This window comes from Protopterus annectens, chromosome 3.part0 (genome assembly GCF_019279795.1).
Source record: "Protopterus annectens isolate FY-2018-M chromosome 3.part0, PAN1.0, whole genome shotgun sequence".
Lineage (NCBI taxonomy): Eukaryota > Metazoa > Chordata > Ceratodontiformes > Protopteridae > Protopterus > Protopterus annectens.
The window spans coordinates 1,657,103,154-1,657,112,482 of record NC_056731.1 but is presented as its reverse complement, the minus strand read 5'-3'; positions in this window follow the sequence as shown (position 1 = coordinate 1,657,112,482).

The following is a 9,329-nucleotide window of genomic DNA, read 5'->3' as shown; positions in this document are numbered from 1 at the left end:
CTGTCTTCCTGCATTAGATGACTGTGATTGCAGTGAAATTAATCCATTTAACAATCTGCAGCTTAAACTTAAGGATTTTCAGTTTTTTAGAATATCAATAAGTTCCAATTGAAGAGCAGATTCTTTTGCAATTCAGGCATGTGCTGGTGATAACGGGCGAGTTGGCATGAAGAGAGGCAGAGATGGATTAATTATGCAGAGAACATGGAAATTCTGCTTATCATCAGCAAGCAAAGGAGACCAGCTCACATAATCAGTGAATGAAGAAAAAAAAAAAAGAACATAACAATGCAATGGCACCTTCTAGCCCATCATTTTACAAGTTAGATTTTTCCTGTAATTAAAAAATAACATACAATTATAGCCATATCTTCCATAAAGCTACGTGTGGGTGTACATTAAATAATTGCACTAGGATATTAGTGCTGGGCAAAAGAGCAGTGCTTTATGATGACCAGTGCGTTATGATTTACAGTTAATGCTGTAAACTTATTTACTTGTTTATCATTGTACAAATCTTAGCATACTTTCATGTTGGTGATGCTGCAGAGTAGAAAGGGATTATAAATAAGCAGATGAAAGAGCTGGGAAATATAATGTATGAAATGCATTACTAACTAAAGCTGATTTTAGTTTTTCATACCATGTGGTGGGATATTGCTTTCGCTGCTCTTAAAAAGCACTGTAGGCCACAGGTTGGAGCACAAACCTGTGAACTAATGACTGCAGCTTTATATCTGCCATACTAGTGTTCATTTGTGTAATATGTTAGATTGAGACAATGGGCACAATTGTCCAGTTTCAGTGGACTGGTGACCTGGGGGATGATTCCTGTTTTGATAAATTACCCAGTGGTATAGATTATGGCAGATGAAGAATCAATTATCAAACCATAGAGAAAATGGTTCACTTACATCCGCAGCTGTGTGACCCTACTGCACAGAGTGATTCCCTTTTTAACAGCCATTTCAGTTTCAGCTTTTGTTTGACAAAAAGCTGCAATATAATGCTGTATGCAGTTAGATATCATAGGCAAATGCATTTACAATTAAAAAATACAAGTGTTCTCTTCTATAAGGTCTAAAATTGTTTAGTTTATGAGTCAGAGAAGCAACATTTTATTAATTTCCTTATTCATACGTAAGAATGATGCCACCTCCAAGCAGCAGATATGTACGTTAAATGAAGTAGCACTTCATAGAAATCATTTTAAACCATCTTTGCTTGAGGCAGACGCTGAGGCAGTGAATGATTGTAAACAGGTGATGGGCACATTATGTTTATTAGTGTCCCTGCCAAGGAATACTTCGGAATTATCATTCAATACAGAAATGAATTACATAAGTTAATGACTCCCAAGTACAACCTGGGTCTCAGTACACAAAAAGTCCCTTTCTTTGGTTCATGTTACTAGATAAAGAGGTGTAAAGCAGGTACCTTATATATTTAGACAAAGTGAATTTCATGTACCACTAATTTTCTTGTATTATGATGTGTTTTTGTCAGTAGTGAGCATGTATACATACATTACCATGAGATTCTGGGCAAGCATCAGAGTGAATACAGAACAATCCAACCACACTTCAGACTGTCACTCAGATGCTAATTTCATCTAGCATGTCTTAGGAATATACAGACAAATTGTTCTGTTGTTGCACAGAAATGCACTACATAATATCACAGATATAGAGCCATTGCTGTACTGAATATATACCTTAAAAATCAAAGCAGGTCTTGTACTGCAGGGACTGGCCTGGAAATTCCAAGTGATATCTATGACCAAATTGTTGTTATGCACACACCACTGATGCAGAAAAATAAGCCTGTTGGATTCTGAGAATCACAAACTGTGCGAACAGCTGGTGTCAAGAAGAATTTTTCCCTGAGAACCAGCTTCCTACCAGTCTCCAAAAGCAGTAAGCAGAAACTGTGAGATAATAGATCAGATAGCAGTGAGAAGTATTTATTCCTAAGCAATGATTATTTCAAATAAACATTTCTGTAACCAGCATGCTATTCGGAACTTTAGGGGTGCATTGTATTATCACATTTCACTTTCATGGCTTCCAGTCCCATATCAGTTGTCTTCCTGTTTTAAATGTGAATTGCTGATAGCATGCAGGATATTTCAAACCTAAGTGTGCCCCATTCTTGACTGAGCTGTTCAGCATTTATTTAACTCTTACTTAAATAACGTCAGTTAAATGAGCATACAGAAACATACAGGCACTTTTACTGCCGTTTTGCAATGCATTCTGACAGTGACATGCTTAACACAATTAAATCTGCTTAAATGGACTGTAGTTTTTACACAAAATAGTCCAGCAATAAATAACCTGCATGCATAGTAATTTTATAAAGCACTCTGTGCCATCCTTCTCAAACTATTTGCTCAAAAATTTGGAGAAAACCAAAAACAATGGAGGGGTGGTAGGTTAAAAATCGAGTCTATATTATATTTTCAAAAGTTTCAAACATCGAACACCATATGGTCGACACCATATGAGCGAGGTTTGAAATTTTGAAAATATAATAAAAAAATAAAAATAAAAAACTATATGTTCATAGGTAGGTACTAGGCTATCTGCCCGAAGGCATTTATAAGCCTAGCTGGAATGTGTTGGCTTTCGCCGCCCCCTTAGATTAAGTTCCCTGTGCCTCTGTCCAGCAGAGCCATTGAAGTGATCCCTGGGGTAAACTTTCTGTTTCCCATCCACTCGTATACTATATATACTATACTCGTATACTATACTTACCTAAATGCTGTAGGCAGGGGGCAAGCCCCCCTGCGCCCCCCACACCCCCACTACTCAAATATTCCTACTCTGAGATTGCACTGCATTGAAGTAAAGGGAAAATATTCCCTACAGCGATTTCTGTGTAATGCGAGCGGCGTTTCGACCAATTGGGTTTGCTCAATACGGGTTCATCGTTTACAATTTTCGATCACGAGATTATGAACCCTTAAAAATCATGAGCAATTTTTAAATCAGAAAAGTCCTCTGATGTGAATTCTATCCCTACAGTAGAATGCATATCTCCCTTACAGGAGTGAACTCCTGTCCCTGCATACTTATATGATGGCAGGCACTATCACTAGCTGAAAAGCCCTCTGTTGTGAATTTTTCCCTACTGTGGAACATGCATTGCACTTATTGGGTTTGCTGACCTGTGTGGGGAACTGATTTCTAATTTTACTGCCCACTTTGATTTGAAGTTGTCTAAAATTCACTCAGTAGTGGATGGAGACTTTTCTAGTCGTCCCTAGTTGTGCTAATTTTTCCTGTATTAGGGTAAAATGTCTGTTACACAAATGTTTTGAACATGCAAGATACGGTGTAGTAATTGTTAATGCTGCTCAAGTGGTCTGCTATAGTGTATTATAGCTGTGCCTAATGTGCTGGCAATATTTTCGCATTCCTTTTAGAAACTGTATTTGCAGAAACAAAACAACTACATTATCAGTTACTAGTCACTGAGTTTTGTTTGTATGTAGAAACAATACACTTCTCTTAGAATTTACTACACTATAGTTCCTGTTTATATGTTGAACAGAGATGCATTGCCGTTTGCTGAACCTACAGTTTTCCTTAGGATGTCACCAGCAGGATAACTACCATTTGCTAACTCTATTAGCTGCTTACGTCTACTAATGTCTTTTACTAATAGATGCTGTAATCCAGCAATTGCTGAATTGAATTTTATTAGTTTTAGATTATTTTCTATTTTTACACTCTTCTTTTTTTCCTAACTCATTGCCTTGGACTTACTCACTTTCCTTTGAGTGAACTCTTTTCCCTGCATAGTTATATCATAGCAGGCACTACCTCTCGCTGAAAAGTCCTCTGTTGTGAATTCCATCCGTATAGCAGAATATACATCTTATAGGGTTAGCTGACCTCTATAGGCCACTTATTTGTGATTTTACTGTTGTTGTTGATTTAAAGTCTAACATGTACTCAGTAGCTGAATAAATACTTTTATAATCATTCATATTTGTGTTTTTCTCCTGAATCACAGCAAAACTTCTGTTACCCATATTTTTGAACATAGAAGTTCAACCAAACTAAATGTCTATTCCTTAGTATTTATCACAATGTTGCTTTTACACTCTGTTAACTCAATTTAACCAGGTGTTACTTCTTTTCACATAAGATGTATTTTCTAACACACTCAGACTTCCTGCACTCAGTGAAACCTGCTGCATTCACCCACATTCTGCTTGGGTTGACTCTGTTCATCTACCCTACCCTAACCTACTCTACCTCCAATTACCACCAATCCCCATTTCAGCTACATTTGTACTCATATGAACTCTACCTATCTCTTGGTATCAGTCTATCTCCTCTTACTCAACCTATCCTGCTCTATCAACCAACCACTACCCTCTCTTGCTGTTGACCATCTCCCACCATTACACATCCAATATCCAGACTTCATCCTGAGCCCCACACACTCACTTCAGAATGATTTTTGGCAATATTGTTACTGTTCTATCTCTATATCTTCTTGGTCTAACACAAACAAACTCTATATTACCACATCACTAAATCTCTCCCACATTTTCTAATAATATACAATATACTTTCAGTCATCATTTCTTACCAGCATCTCAAGTGAACTATTCACCACTTCCCTGTATAGTCTCTTCTCCTATAGATCACTACATTACTGTAACAAACCAAACATCTCACTTAAAATTCTTCCTAATAATTCCATTAAGCATACTGAACACTCAAAATGCAAACTTTTTACTAAACATATCTTCTCATTCTATAAGATATTTAAGTCAGTATTATTCAGTGGAGACATGCACACAAACCCTGGACCAAAACATCTATACCACTCCAGCAGTACCACAATAACCAACCCTACCCCCCACTCCTTCCCCTCATAAATAAAAGCTCCAGCATTCTGCTACTTTATGCAAATGTAAGAAGTCTAAGTAATATAACTAATGATCTTCATGGGTACATTACACTGTACTTCCCAGATATATTCATTACCACAGAAATACAGCTAAAACAGAGATAACAAATGGACAAATACTACCACAAGGCTATACCATTAGATTTGACTGACAAAAAAGATTGGAGGTATTGCCAACATATTTAAGAATACACTAGGTATCACACCTTATCCCAGCAACACGTTCTGTTTCTACAATACTTAACTTCTTGTACCTGTACTGAAAATAAACAATCAAAAAACATTATGCATTACTTCCATTTATATTCTGCCTGACAGTAATAGAACAGTAGTGGTTGATAGATTAAGCTGGTTTAAAGACAACTCTCCATTTGAAATTATTGTACTAGGATACTTTAACATTGATTGGAAAACTACAGCTCTGAACAATACTCCAACCTATCAGTCTATATGGCTTATCTCAAGTCATGCATACTTCCATCAACTTAGAAAACAGAAATGTCAGAGAGTCAATATCTGATTGGATACTCACCCCCAATCATAGTAATATCCATTCTTCTGGCTGTTTGCCAAACATAATAAATGAACATCTGCCTAATTTTGTCATTAGACACCAGAACAGTTATGAAAAAAAAATATTTCAACAAAGTACACAACTTAATTTTTTTCAGTCAAGACATTTTCAATGAGACACTACAAAAATCCAACTGGTCACCTTTAAAATCCCTGCCACTAAATGGTGCTGCCTCTTTCTTTAACTCTACTTTTCTTAGTATTCTAAATCGACAATCCCCCATCTGATCAAAAAGAGTTAAATTTAACCCTGTCCTATGCCTAACAAATGATAATAAACATTTTATGCTGCAAAGAGACAAAGCATGGAAAAATTGGCTAAGACAAAACCCAATCAGCTCTTGAATTATTTTGACAATTAAGAAACCTATCAAAGCACCTAATAAAAAATGAAAAATAAAACTGCTACTTGGACATACAGGAAAGACAACATAAGAATCCCAAACTTTTCTGGAAATCCATTAATAATCAACTCAAACCAGGGCAGTCCCCTATATCATCACCCCTAGACAATAATAGCGCAGATTCAGTTGCTAATCATTCCAACTCTCATTTCATCCAAACTGTCCTGAAACTACATAAGAGTAACCCTATAACTCTTGCTCTTCCATTAATCATTAAAAACAACCATACCCCAGTCTCCTTTCAACCAATTCCTACATCTGCAGTTAAAAAGCACCTACAAAAATTAAAGCTCTAATTCATAGCATCAGATAAACTTCATTCAGAATACCTTGCTATTGCAGAAAATGCTCTAATATACCCTATAGCTATTCTCAGCAACCATTCCTTAATAGATTGTTAAATCCCTAACATCTGGAAAACATCCTACATTATTTCATTAGACAAAGAAAATGCTTCTACATATTTCTTTAATTATCATCCAATTGCTATTCTTTCCCATTGGCCAATATCCTTGAAAGATGTATACACACACAAATTATAAAATACCTAGCCTCTAATAATATCATCACAAATGTACAACATGGCTTCAAATATAAACTACTCTTCACCACAGCAGATTTCTTGAGCTTTACAAATAATATCAATACAGAAAGGAATACAGACCGCTTTGTTTCTTAAATCTTTCCATATTTATCTAAAGCGTTCGACACTGCTTCATTAAAAATTAGTAGTTGAACACTCATTACATCTATCTTAATCAGTAATATCCAAGTTCCACAACTACATCTCCAACAGACAACAAGCAGTCAAAGAGTAACAAACTTACTCATCCTTCCTTCCTGTAACTATAAGGATCCAACCACTGCTATTGGACATCTACATCAAGTCCTTAAAAAAGCCCTCTAAAAATGTCCCAATCATTCAATATACAGATGATTTTACCCTCATCTGCTCAGCCACCACACTTCCCTCTCTACAAAAAAATATATATATATATATACAGAAAAATAATTTTCTTCTAGTGAATTATGGCCAATTTCCAGCTTCTTCGTGACCCCAGCAAAACAAAACTCCTGCTTCTCACCCTTAATAATAGCTCTGAGTTTAAACAATCCTTTTACATCACTTCTAATGATAATACCCCCCCAGGACTAGTATCCAGAACTAAACGTCTAAGTGTTATAATAGATGAGAACCTAACATATGACCAGCATATCTTTCATGTAATAAAAACATATATTAAACTAGGGACTCTATATAGAAGTAAATTCTACTTTAAAACAACACAGGAAAAAATATTGCAACTGCTTACCTCCTACCATTACTGCCGTATGGACTTCCATATTACTAACCTTAAAGTGAACCTAATCTTCTTCTTCTTCTTCTTTCGGCTTTTTCCCGGTTAGGGGTCGCCACAGCGGATCGCCTTGTCCGCACATTGAATGGCAGTGGAGTTTTACGGTGTCGAGTTGCCAGCCCGGCGCCCAACCTTCCACAGAAGGCACACTCACCCGCACACCTAGGGCCAATTTAGAGTGTCCAATCTACCTGCAGCATGTCTTTGGGATGTGGGAGGAAACCGGAGCACCCGGAGGAAACCCACGCGACCACAGGGAGGACATGCAGACTCCGCACAGAAGGCACCCCAGCCGAGGATTGAACCGGAGAACCTCTTGCTGTGAGGCGGCAATGCTAACCACTGCACCACCGTGGCCGCCCCCTTAAAGTGAACCTAATACCTAAACTAATACCTAAACTAAGTTCCTGTTATAATAAATTTGAAAAATATGCTTTTGAATATTCCAGCCTACTCCCGTCGTTGTCTTTCACAGAAAAAAAACATGAAGTGGTTAGAATTACCCAATCAGCTGACTTGATCCCAATTATTAACTGCTCATACTCTCCTATCTCACCCAAAAATTGGACAGCACTGTAAAACATTCTGTCAACCTGCTTACCAGCAAGACAGTTATGACCCAGCTTTCACTGTCTCCTTACAACTTACAACAATGTCACTCAGTTATGGAATTCCACCCCCTTCCACGTAAAAAGTTACTTCTAACTTATCTGACTTCAAATTCCTCCTCAAAGAACATCCGTCCTAAACACGGCTATGTTCCTGCTGTACTTCTGACTAACCCCTTATTTCTGGAATAACATATCTATGCCTGACTCTGCCTTTATTTTTCAACTTATTCCTGTTTCTCTCTTTCCTTTAACTCATCTAACTTGCTCTCTATATAGCTATAGTACTCTTTATCATAACAGTGCCTAATGCAAATCTAATACCACTGCTAACCCATCTACATATTTATATATTTATTATATTATGCCTTTCATATCAATCAAATGTCATTCCATAAATGCAATGTTATTCTTTTTAACACTGGCTTGCCACATATTTTATTCTGATTTCTCTTCTATAACTTTTACCTTTCTATAAAATTTTGCACTGCATTACTTATTAATCTATGTACGAAAGCCAACACATTCTGGCTAGGCTTATAAATGCCCTTGGGCAGATAGCCTAGTACTTACCCATGAACCTATGAACCTACAATTGTTTCTGAATGTGGAGCATTTCTGCCCAGGCCCCTGCTGAAAAGGAGTATGCCTGTCATTCAAGCCAGATTATCCAGGTAACCAAATGCTAAATAAAGTACTTTTTTCCATTCCACATTGGAGTGTTTCAAAAATGCTCTTAAAGAACCGAGACTGTTACTTTTGCTTGAGAGACTACCCCTGCAGGTCACACAGGTTGAGGCCTACCAGGCTTAGCCACCACAGAACAGGAAAGAGTTACCAGTTAATAGAACAAGTAAAAATGTTTACCAGTAATACTGCGCAGTCTGTAAGAAGAAAATGATAAAGTCAGCATAAAATAATTGAATCGGTAGTCTCAGCAACAAAAAAGCCAGTATTCCGTCAAAGCTCACAGAATGATCACTTAGAAAACTTATGACTGGAGTGCGGAATCAACAAGGGGTAGAGAAATCAATCAGCTCTTCAAAAGACTCTTGACAGAGGTGATGCACATACCAGTAGCACTGAATCCCATGACAGAATGAATCCACAAAGTTGTGAAAGTGACTCATCACAAACAGCAAGGAATGGAAGCAATCTACCCCACTATTAACTGTCTTATAGCTAAGAGCTATACATATTGTGGGGGTTCCATGGGGAAATCATTATTTTTCCTTTACAGCAGATTATTTTAAATAGCTGCATATTGTAGGACAACATATTTTGTCAATGAAAAAATGCTACATAAGCTTAACTATCTTGTGGCTTTGTTTTACCTTGCAGTTATGATCATGGAGATTTGCAGAGGGGTGTTGTTGTTTACAAAAGAGGAAATAGAGAACTTTATAAATAAAAGTACTTTCCCATCTCATCTGGACAGAAATGGGCATTTGAAAAAT